This window comes from Schistocerca piceifrons, chromosome 6, assembly GCF_021461385.2.
Source record: "Schistocerca piceifrons isolate TAMUIC-IGC-003096 chromosome 6, iqSchPice1.1, whole genome shotgun sequence".
NCBI lineage: Eukaryota > Metazoa > Arthropoda > Insecta > Orthoptera > Acrididae > Schistocerca > Schistocerca piceifrons.
Genome location: NC_060143.1, coordinates 346244314 through 346260363, shown reverse-complemented (window position 1 = coordinate 346260363; position 16050 = coordinate 346244314). Strand labels below are relative to the sequence as shown.

Sequence of the window (16050 nt, the reverse complement as noted above, 5' to 3'; positions counted from 1 at the left end):
CGCCGACGAACCATAATTTAGTCTTTTGTCGTCCAGCGCGGAAAGTTTGTGAGGAAAAACCTATACTCGTACGATGATACGCTACTGAGTAAAAATCCTTGGAAATAACCCAGTCTGCGTGGTTTCTGAGGTGCTGCTTCTTCGTTCCTCTCACCTGCGTCCAAGATTTGCAGAGTTCCCGGTTATCCTTCCGGTCCTCCTACCATAGCTGCCGGCTGTCACCCTATTGTGCTCCAGAGCTCAGATGCCACGACGTCCGTCTAGCTACTTCCTGTTTTTAAGCAGGACCAACACCTGTGTGGGCCTTCCACGCAGAGCTTGAGTTCTGCCTGTCGTTTCATCTCCACTGGCGTTCCAACCTCTACTAGTATAAGCAATCATTCATTGCGCCATTCTGATAACAAAGACACCCCGTCACCTTTCATGCAATAAGCTTTAACAATTATTTACAAGGCATACGTGACAACGTCAGTCTACTTTATATATTCACCTATACCATGTATAACCTGTCACATGATACCCAATTGTGGTTGTAGATCATGGCAAAGTATGTGGATGAGTGCTTGTTAGGTGTGGAATTATAGCCACCTTACAGTATTACTTGTTTATTTATCATTTCTGCTCCTGTCCAGCTTTCCTATGACGTCAGTTGCCACGCCATTCTGTAACCCATCTCTCCTTACCGCCGCATATGAAGTCGTACCCAAAATGCCAGAGCTGATAAATAACTTGAGGAGAACCAAAAGATATCGGTCGGGTCAGTACACAGGTCAGAACAAGCGAGGAGTCTCCCAGGGCTCATCTGTGACAAGAGAAATCCCACCTGCATCCAATTAACCACCAGCCCGATTAAGGGCATAGATAGTTACAGAGTTAAGAGTGCCTTCTAGATGGGGGATTCATAATAGTAATAGCGAGAAGGCAAAACATGTAATCTATATCAGTTGGTCCGACAGTAACAAAATAAAAATAATTACTTCAGCGAGTGGATGGAGCCAGGCGCATTTCCCCAGGGCCCTGCATGCGAGAGAGCTGTCCCTCCCACAGCTGTCCTACCCATGATCTGTCATAGACAAAGCGCTAGAGGGGTAAGCTTCCATTATCCCTGTAACGGAAAATAGGGTGCTTAAGAAACGGGCGTTGAAAAAAGGAGTTCTTGCCGCTATTTCGCTATGGAATTACAGCATCTCAGAGGTTAGTAGCTGCTGAACCAAATACGCTGTTCCACAGAATACTTGCGAGTTTTGCTGATTTCTGGCGGCTGAGGACTGTTAATGATTTATGAGTAACAAATAAGTCTGTTCTTTATCATAAATCATTGTATTGTATTGTATGTTAACCGGTGGTCTAGTAACGAAGGAGAGGCTCCGTCCCCGCCTCAGCCGCAGTGGTCCACAACCCCACGACGACTACCGCAGTCCACTTCACCCCTCACCGAACCACTCTTTCAGGGGTTATTGTGCCGTTTGGCCCTCGGTCCCCCGGTAGACACCGCCCTCCCCCCCCCCCCCCCCCCCCTCCTCCGGGGACGTCTCACACCAGACGAGTGTAACAGTGTAACCCCTATGTCTGCATCGTAGAGTAATGGTGATGTACGCATACGTGGAGAACTTGTTTGCGCCGACATAGTGTAGCTGAGGCGGAATAAGGGGAACCAGGCCGCATTCGCACATGGAAAACCGCCTAAAAACCATCCACAGATTGGCCGACTCACCGGACCTCGACATAGGTCCGCCGGGCGGTTTCGTGCTGGGGACCAGGCGCTCCTTCCCATTCAGGAAATCATATTATAACGAAATTTATCACCAACAGTTCAGTTAAGTAACGTTTTTCATTAAGTCTTAATTTTTATTAGACCCAAACAAAATTATAAAATTACGTAGGAAACATTGCAGAAAGATAGTTCTACGGGATTTTTTATGGTGATGGGGGGGGGGGGGGGGAGGGACGGCAGATTCGGCACTTTCCCCTCAACTACCGGTAATCTTTCATGTCCTTAGACTCATGCCACAGTCTGGTCTCTACACAGATGCTACTAAATATTAGTAAAAACTGACAAACAAAAAACATATTATTATTATTATTATTACAATTAAAATCTTAGCCATCTATGTAACTTTTCAGTGAAATTGCTCATTCTTGTTATTACAGTTACAACTTACTCATATGTGGTAAGTTATAAGTAATTATGATAGCAAATTACATTGAGGTGGGGTGTAGAGGGGGAAAACGAGCAGGAGGAAGTATGAAACCGTAACACCTCACTTCACCTCTCCCCTCGCACACACGCACACACACACACACACACACACACACACACACACACACAGCGTCTTATCGTCTGATTCTCCTAACAGAACCAGCTTAATCACTAGGGCCATTCAATAAGTAATGCAACACATCTTTTCTTCTGAAAGCCGTTTGCTTTTATTCAGGATTCCAATAAACCATATTATTTAGCACTGCTACAAAACCCTACTTTCGACGTAATCTCCGTTCAATGCGACGGCTTTACGCCATCTTAGTGAGAGGGCTTGTACGCCCGCATGGACCACACTGGTCGAAATCGGAGCTAACGCCTTACTGCATCAATAAACTGCCAGTCACTAAGTACTGCTTCCCGCGGAGTGCATCTTTCATTGGGCTAAACAGATGAAAGTAGAGGGCTCAAAATTCGGGCTGTTGGATGAACGAGGAAGAAAAGTCCAGTGAAGTATCGTAGCTCCCCTCGTGTGCGCAGACTTGTGTTACGCCTTGCGTTGTCATGGAGAAAGAGAAGTTCGTTTGCATTTTGTGGCGACGAACAAGCTGAAGTAGTTTCTTCAGCTTCCTGAAGGTAGCACAATACACTCCAGAGTTTATCGTTACAGTATAAGGGAGTACAACAAACAGAACAACCCCTTCAGAGTCCCGGAAGATCGTCGTCATGACTTTACCGGATGAATATGCGGCTTTGAATATAAGAACGTAGGCTTCCGCAGCCGGTGTCATAGTGATTAATATTCTTCTTGGTATTATGTCGCGTCATTGCTAAAAACTAACAACAATAATAAACTAAAACCGAGGTTTCGGCCGAATTCCAACGGCCTTACTCAGGGCACGACTGATCTTGCATGGGGATAGGTGCTTTTATTTATTACAGACTATCTATGCCTGACGTCACTGTTGTAAAACTTTTAATTGGCGCTCTAATATGATTGGCTAGTCATGACGTAAGAGAAGATGGAAGGAAAGAGGCTATTCGTGACTGTCAAATGGCTCTGAGCACTATGGGACTTAACATCTGTGGTCATCAGTCCCCTAGAACTTAGAACTACTTAAACCTAACTAACCTAAGGACGTCACACACATCCATGCCCGAGGCAGGATTCGAACCTGCGACCGTAGCGGTCGCGCGGTTCCGGACTGAGCGCCTAGAACCGCTAGACCACCGCGGCCGGCTATTCGTTACTGTCCATGTCGTCAACGATTGGTAGCTGTCCGCCAATCAGCGTTCGGCTTCTGGTCGGCAAGTTTTCCTCCTGGTGTGCGCGGAAGTGGACTGACAGTTTCTCTACAGCTGTTTGTGCAGATACGCCCGTGTCCCGTGTAGCTTCTGCCCCGTGACCGCTCGCGAAACATCTGGCACCTAAGTTACGCCGTCTTGTGGGACAAACTGACTCCTACGTGAAAGACTCTTCCCACTTCATACAACTGATTAGGGAACAACGAATAAAGCCATCACACATTATGGTCAGTTTTGACATCAAGTCTCTTTTCACTAACGTACCTATTGAGGAGACTACGCACATTCTACCGGATCGGATCCCACCAGATATCTGCGATCTGGTGCGCTTATGCCTGTCATCTACGTACTTCACCTGGCGGGGAAAATATTACGGTCAGATGGAGTAGCAATGGGTTCCCCGCTCTCCCCTGTAGCTGCGGACATCTTCATGGAAGACTTTGAGCAAACGGCCCTAGCTTCTGCTCCGTTAAGTCCCAGTTGTTGGCAACGATATGTGGACGACACATTAGTTATCTGGCCTCACGGTGAAGCGGAATTGGGAAACTTCCTCCAGCACTTAAATACCCTGCACAAAAATATAAAGTTCACACATGAGACTGAAAACAATGGTACCTTGTCATTTATGGATGTGGAACTATACAGAGATGCCGAAAGTAAACTGGGACACAAAATGTACCGTAAACCAACGCACACTAATCGGTACCTGCATGCGGAGAGCCACCACCTCGCAGCTCAAAAGTATTCTATTCTGCATACGTTAACTGTCCGAGCCTACCAGCTAAGGGATGAAAATAACATCAAAGAAGAATTAAAGGAGCTACAACACGCGTTTCGTGCCAACGGCTATAATGGTAACATCATAAGAAAGGTAGCTAAAACCAAAGGGAGCAGAACACGAGAAGAAAGCAAAGAAGAGAAGCTTCCACTGGTACACTTACCTTATGTAAAAGGCGTCAGTGAACGGCTAGGCAACGTCCTCCGCCGACGAGGTTTCAAACGGATTTTACGAAGCAGTCACGGGATCCACGAAATGATAGGTTCCACTAAGGATGTAGTCAACAATCTTAACACTGCAGGTGTTTAAAAACTACGGTGTGAGTGCGGAGAAACAGGGAGTCCTGTCAGCTTGCGAGTAGCAGAACACGAACGCTATGTACGATTACAACATAATAAATCGGCGATAGCGGAACACCACCGTGACTGTGGACAACCTATCAGGTTCCAGGAAGCCCGAATACTGGCGGAAGAATCGGGGATGCGAGAACGCAAAATACGGGAGGCGACCGAAATTATTAAGCAGCCTGACAACATCAACAGAGAAGATGGCCACAAACTCCCGGCATCCTGGCTGCCGGCCATCCCAGTCCAACGGGCCGCGAGCGGTCCCGGGGCAGAAGCTACACGGGACACGGACGTAACTGCACAAACAGCTGTAGAGAAACTGTCACTCCACTTCCGCGCACACCAGGAGGAAAACTTGCCGGCCACAAGTCGAACGCTGATTGGCGGACAGTTACCAATAGTTGACGACATGGACATCCACGAATAGCCTCTTTCCTTCCATCTTCTCTTACGTCATGACTAGCGAATCATATTAGAGGACCAATTAAAATTTTTACAACAGTGACGTAGGCATCGATAGTCTGTAATAAATAGAAGCACCTATCCCCATGCATAACCAGTCGTGTCCTGAGGAAGGCCGTTGCAATTCGGCCGAAACTTCGGTTTTAGTTTATTATTGTTGTTAATTTTTAGCAATGACGCGGAATAATACCTATAAGAATTTTAATCACTATGCGGCTTTGAAGTTTTCTTCGAAGGAAAGGTGGTGTGCCGCCACTCCGTGGACTGCCGTTTTGTTCAGGTTCGAAGTTATGAACCCGTGTTTCACAGTCTAAGACGATATTTCACAGAAAATTGTCACGATCAGCTCCATCAAGTAATCCTGCACAGCTGCTCGTTCGTTGTTCTTTTTGGTCTTCTGTTAAGCAGGGAGGAATCCTGGGGGTACAGAGCTTTAAGTACCCCAAATGGTGGACGATAGTGTCAGCACTATCAACACAGACGTCCAGTTGAACAGAGTGTCCGTAAGTTCCAGCATTATTAGGAGTCACACCAGTGTGCGGTCGGCCGGCACGCAGGAGGTCGGATTCGTTCGGGCGACCTTGTTGCGATGATGACAGCCGCCCCGCCCAACGACTCATCGTGCTTTTGTTTACTGCCAGGTCCCCCTAGACATTCTGCAAGTCCCTATAAATATTTGCGAAGTTTGGTTTCCGTCAAAAGGAAATAACGAAAGCTCTCTGCTTGGAAGGGCAACGGCCTTGCCGCAGTGGATACACCGGTTCCCGTCTGATCACCGAAGTTAAGCGCTATCTGGCGTGACCGGCACTTGGATGGGTGACCATCCGGGCCTCCATGCGCTGTTGCCATTTTTCGGGGTGCACTCAGCCTCATGATGCCAATTGAGGAGCTACTCGATCGAATAGGAGCGGCTCCGGTCAAAGAAAACCATCATAACGACCGGAAGAGCTGTGTGCTGACCACGCGCCCCTCCTATCCGCATCCTCATCTGAGGATGACACGGCGGTCGAATGGTCCCGGTGAGCCACATGTGGCCTGATGATGGAGTGCTCTGCTTGGAACGCCCTCGGTTACAGCCGCCATTTTGAAAGCTACGTACAGAGCAGCAACTTATCGTAACTTCATGAAATCATAGGGGCTAAAGTGAGAATATTACATGGTGTCCCGACAGCAAATACCACATTCTTTTTAACCGAAATTGGCTGAGAAAAAAATGTGTTACACTACCTATTGGACGCCTCTCGCAATACAACACGTTATCACACGTCTCACTGAAATCTCTTGTGAGGTGTCATTTGACATTTTGTACACGGATGAGTAGATTGCAGTTGATTCGAGTGAGAGTTTTTCTGTGAACCAGGATGTGACCTGGCTACAAGTGGCTGCATTTAACACCAAGTAACACTGGGTAATGATACTGCCAAAAATTCAGTAGAAGGAACTAAAATCAGTAGTGAAATAGCCACTGAAATGCCTGATATAGCAGGCCACAGTGGTTTAGGTTGTGGAAAGGGGCCAAAATAGGTTGCTGTCAGTTGCACCCAACATACAAACTTTATTTGTCCACACATCATATTACACAAGAATACAAAACACTCAAAACCTTAATCGACCTTCTTTAACTAACTTTAGATCGGCTGAAGGCCACACTCAAAATGCAAGACTCAAGGCCTACGTAAAAAATTAAGATACCTTCTGGAGGTTTGACCCAAAATATTTTCTAAATCTTTAATCTAAACAGGCTGAAGACCTTAGCACTTTTATTTAAACGGAACTCGGCTGGAGGCCGCATTTTAAGCAATAAGAAGTGTTTCAGTCAAACGACAGAAGGCCTTATCTTAAAACTTTTCAAGCAAATTCGGCTGAAGGCCCCATAGCAAAGCAACACAATCTTAGGAACATCTGTTTAAGAGATATTAAACTCGGCTGAAGGCCACACATCAACACAGAAATTTAACGGCTTAAAGCCTTAAAAGATTTCATGTAAAATTCGGGAGTAAGCCCCATACAAAAAATAACAATATTATGCCTTAAGGGAAAGACAAGAACATTAATTCAGGATATACTAAAACTCGGCTGAAGTCCACACATTAACCAAAATACTACAACAGGGAAGTTACATAGTAACAGACACGGAACGCCGTTCAGAAGTTTACAAGGGTCGGCCTGAAATAGTAACACTAACACCCGTTTAGGCGAGACAGGCAGGCTGACCAACAATCTCTTAATCGGAAGCCATCCCAACCGACAGACAGCCGACGAACCAACCAACTACCTGATTTCGGTCACCAGACCAACGGCACTACAGCCAAAATGCCAGCGACACGAAGAGACCAGTAATACTCGTCTTCAAATATTGGTGTGTTAATAAGCCATGGCACAATAACCACAAAACATCGCAACGGCTGTGGAACTACACGCCGTGGCGGACAGCACCAACACGGTAAGAAAACCCTCACTCGCTGCTCTGTCGCAACCGACCAACTGGCTACTGCAGTACGCAGACAGCATTACAGCATTTCAAGCATTGCCCAGTCGAACTGACAGGGTACACAGTGTTCCACGAAGCACTGACACAAGAAACTCGAACACTCGTAAAACGAATCACTGATGAACAACTAGAACAAATCACAGGCGGACGCACACACCAAACCGAAAGACGGTCAGTGACGAAACACATGTCGTCTGACCAGACGACCGACCAACAACCAACAAAGATTGTTGCAACTCAAACCATGTGTGTCAGGAGCGGTCGGGCGAGTCTAGACTATTCGGAGCTCACTGCAGCTCCAACCCGACTCAACCCGATGTCCTTGTGGAACTGGGAGACACAGGGATCCGGGCACACTGGCTCGGACCCAATCAGAAGTAACTCTTACCCATTGGCCACGACGTCTCCGCGCAAGAAGGAGCCGAGCCACGTCCAGCAAGATGACCCAGTGACGAGGCCCAGAAACGATGAAAGACTAAACACACGTCGCCCAAAGAGGCGACCAACTGAACGACCGACCACCGATCGATCCCGCTGCCATCTCCGTCCTTCGGAAGGTTCATCCTGTGTCGCAAGCGGTCGGCGAGTACTGGCTGCCCGGGCCTCCCTAGCGCTCGGTCCCTGATTGCTGCTACGTCCCGATTGCACTTCTGCCGCGTTAGAACTCAACGACGGGCAGGTCCAAACTGCTATACGACACACGACGAGCGGGAAGTAATGGCCGTCCAGCAAAGATAATACGGCAGGACAATTATCGATAAGCGCTGCTGCTGCCACTCACGGGTAGGCAAGACAGTAAATCAGTGACACCAGTAATTGAACTTTAAAATGACGAGGCGGCCGTACGGTAAAACAAGACGCTACATAATAGATGGCACGAACATGAGCCACGCACTGCTCAGCCACACTGAACAAATGTGAACAGTTTACTACGGCAGTCAAAAGTAGAAGTGTTACAAGCGCCATGCACATTATCGAAAAAGAAAATTTTCAACTGTAGGAAAATGCAGGAGGTAAATAAGAAATACGGTAAAAAACAATTCTAGTTACCACAAAGGCTGACAAAACTGTTCCAGTCTACAATAAGACTACAAAACTGGACCTTTTTAGCAAAAAACGACGCAGTTAAGGAATTTCACAGAAAACTGAATAAGAACAACAACATTCAAAATGTTATATTTGGCTGAACTGACAAATACAGTCAAAATAATCATTGCTCGTACTGTAAAATAAAATTTCATGACGAATTATATATATATATATATATATATATATATATATATATATATATGAAGATGGTATCTGTTTTTTCGGATATATATATATATATATATATATATATATATATATATATATGGCTCATCGGCCATTTGACCATCTTCTTCTGTGCGGGTGCACAAACAGTGCCCGAATTCTTACGGGATTCGGCAGAAAGCTGCGAATAATGAGTATAATGGGCAGGGGCACTATCAATATAGTGCGGGACAATAAATTGCGAATGTGGGCCTCACGGGAGGTCTGCCAGAGATAAGTCCCTGCAGTCGCGCTATCCTCTGTGTCCTCGGTGGCTCAGATGGATGCCGGCACGGTAGCTCAGCGTGTTTGGTCAGAGTTAGCTGCTATCTTTAACAGAAAACTGAGTTAATCGATCAACAACGAACTTAAACGGGTGTCTTACGACGTCCGCCCCGAGCAGATTCAACGAACGAAAGCGAACAAAAAAATGAGTTTAAAAAAAAAGAAAAAATATGGATAGAGCTTCTACTATGTAAGCAGGAGCTCCTGGGTTCGAGTCCAGGTCGGGGCACACATTTTAAACTCTTCCCGTTGACTTATATCAACGTCTGTATGCAGCTGGGGGTATTCATTTCATTGTAATTACATGACGAAAGTCGATCCATTCGACTTTAGGTCATATTATTAGCTGTTCCATAAACAGTACTAAAAAATACTGTGTTCAATATGTCTTACATATTTAAAAAAAAAAATGTTACCTATGGACATAAAGTGTATAATATTCGGATCCCAGTGAAGGCTATTTTTAAATTCAAGGGCATTGGAAACCTTTCCTCTAATACGATTGAGGAATCTATAGCAAATTTTGAAGGAAATTTATGACGCCGTAAACAGTTATGCAACCAGCTACACGTACTGGCCCTACCGATCAGCCACCTTGTCATCCTCAGCCAATGGTAGTATGCGGTATGGGGGAGCACGTGGTCAGCACACCGCTCCAGACTCTTGTCAGCTCCACCTGGCCTTGCAGCCCACACTTCGCACTCAAGTAACTGCTCACTTAGCATCACAAGGTTGAGGTTCCCACCAAGACGAAATCTCTTGTAGTACCGGAAATCGAGCCCAAGTCCACCGGATAGCAGTGTGAAATGATGGCGACTTACCCACAGAGACAGACATAAACACTTATGTAATGGTGAAATTATCATGGATTTTTATGATATGTTCTATCATACAATTACATCTTATTTAATAGTAAACGCAATAGGCAAACGATAAGGCTTATCATGGGAAACTCCTCCGTGGGGACCTTAGCCAAGATTTTCATTACAGTTTGGAAAAACTTACTTAAAAATAGGCTGAGTTGAAATAATCATCTATTAAATGTCTGTAGATCATTGCACTACTCCTTTTAATGACGATTAAACACAGTTTCAAGAAGTAGTTACGATAACATGCGGCTTCCTTTCGAAAATTAACTTTGCAACAGAACGTACGACTAAAGATAAAATAAATTTCTGCATCTCACTGTGAGAAAGAAAAACAGCAAACACGTCTTTCAAATATTCCGGAAACCAACTGTACGTACGTTATACGAATAAATACCGATTCTTGTCATCCCTTATGGCTTAAATAAGCTTATTGTCATTGAAACATCCATAGGATTATTCGCCTTTCCTCAGAGCAGTCAGAAGAATGGAGTATTTTACGACAGTTTTTCCGCAACAATATAATATGAAAATAAACTCCACACATCACAAAATTATGAAAAACGACAACATTTCAGAAGGCAAGATAATAGCAAAGAGTAAAGATCACCACGACCTTAGAACGACAAGTAACATTAAAATACAAATATCACATAAATTACCAGACAAAAACAAAAACTACGAATGCTCGGGAGTGTGTAAGGTTTTATGGCACGGTACTCAAATGAAAATATAACCCATACGTCTAGAACATTCTATATACGACTTACAGAACACCCCTACCGAAGTAATAAAACTGCTTTAGGCACACATTTTGCAAAAGAGGATCGTAGCATTGGCTCTATCGAAGAACAGCTAAATGTATTATATGCAAAGGAAAAAGAAAGCTACACGTGCTAGAGGAAATGGAGATTTATGTCTCAAGAAGGAAGGACCATTATCGAACGAACAGAACGTGTTTTGCACCTTTGTCTGTTTCAACGTCTACGGCGAACTCCTCGCCACACGTTCGCTGCGCCGCTACCCTATATGCAGTGCCTGGCGCCCAGCCGTAGTAAAAATGTATCTTCTATAGTTCGGCATACTACGAGGAAGTGATGTCCTAACATCTACACATCATGACACAAATGCAGCGCCACCTGGGCATAAGCATGAGCTGTATACAGGGTGGTCCATTGATGGTGACGGGCCAAATATCTCACGAAATAAGCACCAAACGAAAAAACTGCAAAGAACGAAACTTGTCTAGCTTGAAGGGCGAAACCAGATGGCGCTATGGTTTCCCGCTAGATGGTGGTGCCATAGGTCAAACGGATATCAACTGCGTTTTTTTTTTTAGTAGGAACCCCCATTTTTATTACATATTTGAGTAGTACGTAAAGAAATATGAATGTTTTAGTTGGACCACTTTTTTCGCTTTGTGATACATGGCGCTGTAATAGTCACAAACGTATAAGTACGTGGTATCACGTAACATTGCGCCAGTGCGGACGGTATTTGCTTCGTGATACATTACCCGTGTTAAAATGGACCGTTTACCAATTGCGGAGAAGGTCGATATCGTGTTGATGTATGGCTATTGTGATAAAAATGCCCAACGGGCGTGTGATATGTATGCTGCTCGGTATCCTGGACGACATCACCCAAGTGTCCGGACCGTTCGCCGGATAGTTACGTTATTTAAGGAAAGAGGAAGTGTTCAGCCACATGTGAAACGTCAACCGCGACCTGCAACAACTGATAATGCCCGAGTAGGTGTTTTAGCTGCTGTCGCGGCTAATCCGCACATCAGTAGCAGACAAATTGCGCGAGAATCCGGAATCTCAAAAACGTCGGTGTTGAGAATGCTACAACATCGATTGCACCCGCATCATATTTCTATGCACCAGGAATTGCATGGCGACGACTTTGAACGTCGTGTACAGTTCTGCCACTGTGCACAAGAGAAATTACGGGACGATGACACATTTTTTGCACGCGTTCTATTTAGTGACGAAGCGTCATTCACGAACAGCAGTAACGTAAACCAGCATAATATGCACTACTGGGCAACGGAAAATCCACGATGGCTGCGACAAGTGGAACATCAGCGAACTTGGCGGATTAATGTGTGGTGCGACATTATGGGGGGAAGGATAATTGGCCCCCATTTTATCGATGGCAATCTAAATGGTGCAATGTATGCTGATTTCCTATGTTATGTTCTACCGATGTTACTACAAGATGTTTCACTGCATGACAGAGTGGCGATGTACTTCCAACATGATGGATGTCCGGCACATAGCTCGCGTGCGGTTGAAGCGGTATTGAATAGCATATTTCATGACAGGTGTATTGGTCGTCGAAGCACGTTCATCGGATCTGACGTCCCCGGATTTCTTTCTGTGGGGAAAGTTGAGGGATATTTGCTATCGTGATCCACCGACAACGCCTGACAACATGCGTCAGCGCATTGTCAATGCATGCGCGAACATTACGGAAGGCGAACTACTCGCTGTTGAGAGGAATGTCGTTACACGTATTACCAAACGCATTGATATTGACGAACATCATTTTGAGCATTTATTGCATTAATGTGGTATTTACAGGTAATCACGCTGTAACAGCAAGCCTTCTCAGAAATGATAGGTTCACAAAGGTACACGTATCACATTGGAACAACCGAAATAAAATGTTCAAACATACCTACGTTCTGTATTTTAATTTAAAAAACCTACCTGTTACCAACTGTTCGTCTAAAATTGTGAGCCATATATTTGTGACTATTACAGCAACATCTAACACAAAGCGAAAAAAGTGGTCCAACTAAAACATTCATATTTCTTTACGTACTACACGAATACGTGATAAAAATGGGGGTTCCTATTTTTAAAAAAACGCAGTTGATATCCGTTTGACCTATGGCAGCGCCATCCAGTGGGCCAATCATAGCGCCATCTGGTTTCCTCCTTCGAGCTAGACTAGTTTCGTGCTTTGTAGTGTTTTCGTTTGACGCTTACTTCTTGAGATGTTTGGCCCGGTCACGATCAGTGGACCACCCTGTATAATTTGAGGTTACAAAAAATCGTGGGACAGCGATATGCACGTGTACAGATGGCGGTAGTATTTCGGACACAAGGTACAAAAGGGCAGTGCATTGACAAAGCTGTCATTTGTACTCAGGTGATTCATGTGAAAAGGTTTCGTAAGTGATTATGGCCACACGACGGGAATTAACAGAGTTTGAACGCGGAATGGTAGTTGGAGATAGCTGCATGGGACGCTCCATTTAGGAAACCGTTTGGAATTCCGATATCCACAGTGTCAAGAGTCTACCGAGAATAGCAAATGTCAGGCATTACCTGTCACCACGGACAACCCAGTGGCCGACAGCCTTCACTGAACGACCGAGAGCAGCAGCGTTTGCGTAGAGTTGCCAGTGCTAACTGAGAAGGAGCACTGCCTGAAATAACTGAAGAAAGCGATGTGGGATATACGACGGCCGTATCTGTTAGGACAGGGCGCGAAATCTGGCGTTAATTGGCTACGGCAACAGACGATCGATGCGGGTGCCTTTGCTGACAGCACGACATCGCCTGCAGCGCCTCTCTTTGTCTGGTGATCACAACGGTTGGATCGTATACAACTGTAAACCGTGGCCTGGTCAGATGAGCCCAGATTCCAGTTGGTGAGAGCTGATGGTAGGGTTCGACTGTGGCGCAGACCCCTCGAGGCCATGGAGCTAGGTTGTCAACAAGGCCCTGTGCATACCGGTGGTGGCTCCATGTTGATGGGAGCCATGTTTACATGGAATGGAATGGATACTCTGGTCCAACTGAACCGATCATCGACTGATAATATTTACATTCGGCTACTTGGAGACCATTTTCAGTCATTCGTCGACGTATGTTCGCCGGCCGGAGTGGCCGTGCGGTTCTAGGCGCTTCAGTCTGGAACCGCGCGACCGCTACGGTCGCAGGTTCGAATCCTGCCTCGGTCATGGATGTGTGTGATGTCCTTAGGTTAGTTAGGTTTAAGTAGTTCTAAGTTCTAGGGGACTGATGACTTCAGATGTTTAGTCCCATAGTGCTCAGAGCCATTTGAATCATTTTGAACGTCATGTTCTCAAACAACGGCGGAATTTTAGTGGATGGCAATCCGCCGTTAACGGACCGTAGTTGTTCGCGACTGGTTTCAAGAACATTCTCGATAATTCGAGCAAATGATTTGGCCATCCAGATCGCCCTACGTGAAACCCATCGAAGATTTATGCGACATAATCGGAAGGTCTATTCGTGCACAAAATCCTGCATCGGCAACACTTTCGCAGTTATGGACCGCTATAGAAGCAGCATGGCTCAATATTTCTGCAGGGGCTTCCAACGAATTGTTGAGTCCATCCCACGTCAAGATGGTGCACAACCCCGGGTACAATATTAGGAGATATCCCATGACTTTGTTACCTCAGTATACGTTTCCACTAATGACATAGTATGCATTTTTTCTGTATTGCTTAGGATGAAGGACCGCATATGCGCGCAAGCTGTTTAGGCTCACAGGCTAGGGGCCTATAGCCTGCTCCTCAAAGGAACCGGAACCTCAGAAACTGAAAATAAAAATAAATATTTGTTTTAGTAGTGGTAACAGATTACAGCGTTCCTCGCGAAAATGCAGCCATAGCATCTGAGTACGATGCAAGTCAGTCATCTGTGTTGCCATAGATGACACGTAACTGTCTCCATTTGTTCTGGAATAACAGGACTTGTAAGTTATGTCCCGTTACGTCAAATCAAAACACAGAATTTCTAAAACGTTCACCAACCTGACCTCTTAAAGTGACGCCGTCGCCCCAGCACAGAGATCTTTGGTCCTCTGCTTTTTCTGCGAGGCAGTGGAAGTACGAGCGTAAAACAAGATTAACGCACTCTCTTACTGAAACGAAGTCCTTAATGTAAAGAAATGTCAGCAATTTCTTTTTATTATGCACACTTCTTCAGATAAAATTGCAAATCATACAATGACGTGGTGTAATAGTGCGCTCACCTACGGGAATCACATGCATGGTTTCTAATCATTCTTGATACAATTCTTTCTCATTTTCAAACTGAGTAGCAAAAATTTTTAACATCCCGCAACCATGCCATACTTTCTCAAAAATTGCCCTCTGCATTGCTCTATAGGCGTCCGCAAGGGGGGGAGGAGGAATCTAAATGCTTCCGGGTGCAACAAAAATTTTATTTTCAAAGCCTACTAGAAAGCCTAATAAACACAAATACTGTGGATGCTTTGCACCACCACCTATCTCAGAATCAAGCAGTGCTCAACACCTTGTTTTCACTTTCTTTCCGTATCAACTACAAAAACAACTTGGAATCAGAGTTGGATTTCTTAATGAAGATAATGATGGCAAATGGCTACGACAGTTTTCCCGCGCACAGGGCTTTTGAAATTAGTAGTAATTATGCTGAGAGGATGGGCGAGAAGCCGCCTTCTCACTCTATTATGTTATTGTTTTTTTCTGGAGTCACTGAACGCATCAGTGGAACTGTACGTAAAAGTGGTATAGAGACCGCTTTCTTCAGTCAAAACAAAATAAAAAACTTTTTCCGAGGCAAAAGAGACGCACCTGATTACCTCCGCACTGCGGGAGTCTACGTAATGACGTGCGAATGCGGAAAAGAGTATACAGGCGAAATACGAAGGAATGTAACAGAACACGAAGAATTAAGGAACACGAACGCCACAAACGGCTAAAACAAAATGAGAAATCTGCTGTAGTGGAACATCAGGAGAACTGCAAAAAATGGTTCAAATGGCTCTGAGCACTATGCGACTTAACTTCTGAGGTCATCAGTCGTGTAGAACTTAGAACTAATTAAACCTAACTAACCTAAGGACATCACACACATCCATGCCCGAGGTAGGATTCGAACCTGCGACCGTAGCGGTCGCTCGGCTCCAGACTGTACCGCCTAGAACCGCACGGCCACTCCGGCCGGCGGAGAACTGCAACCATGACACTGATTTCAAGAACGTACGCGCGC

The 16050-nt window shown here is 45.3% G+C and overlaps 1 pseudogene; it reads left to right on the top strand.

Moving 5' to 3' along the window:
- Positions 1-5822: 5822 nt before the first annotated feature.
- On the top strand, positions 5823-5940 carry LOC124803727 (annotated as a pseudogene).
- Positions 5941-16050: the final 10110 nt, after the last annotated feature.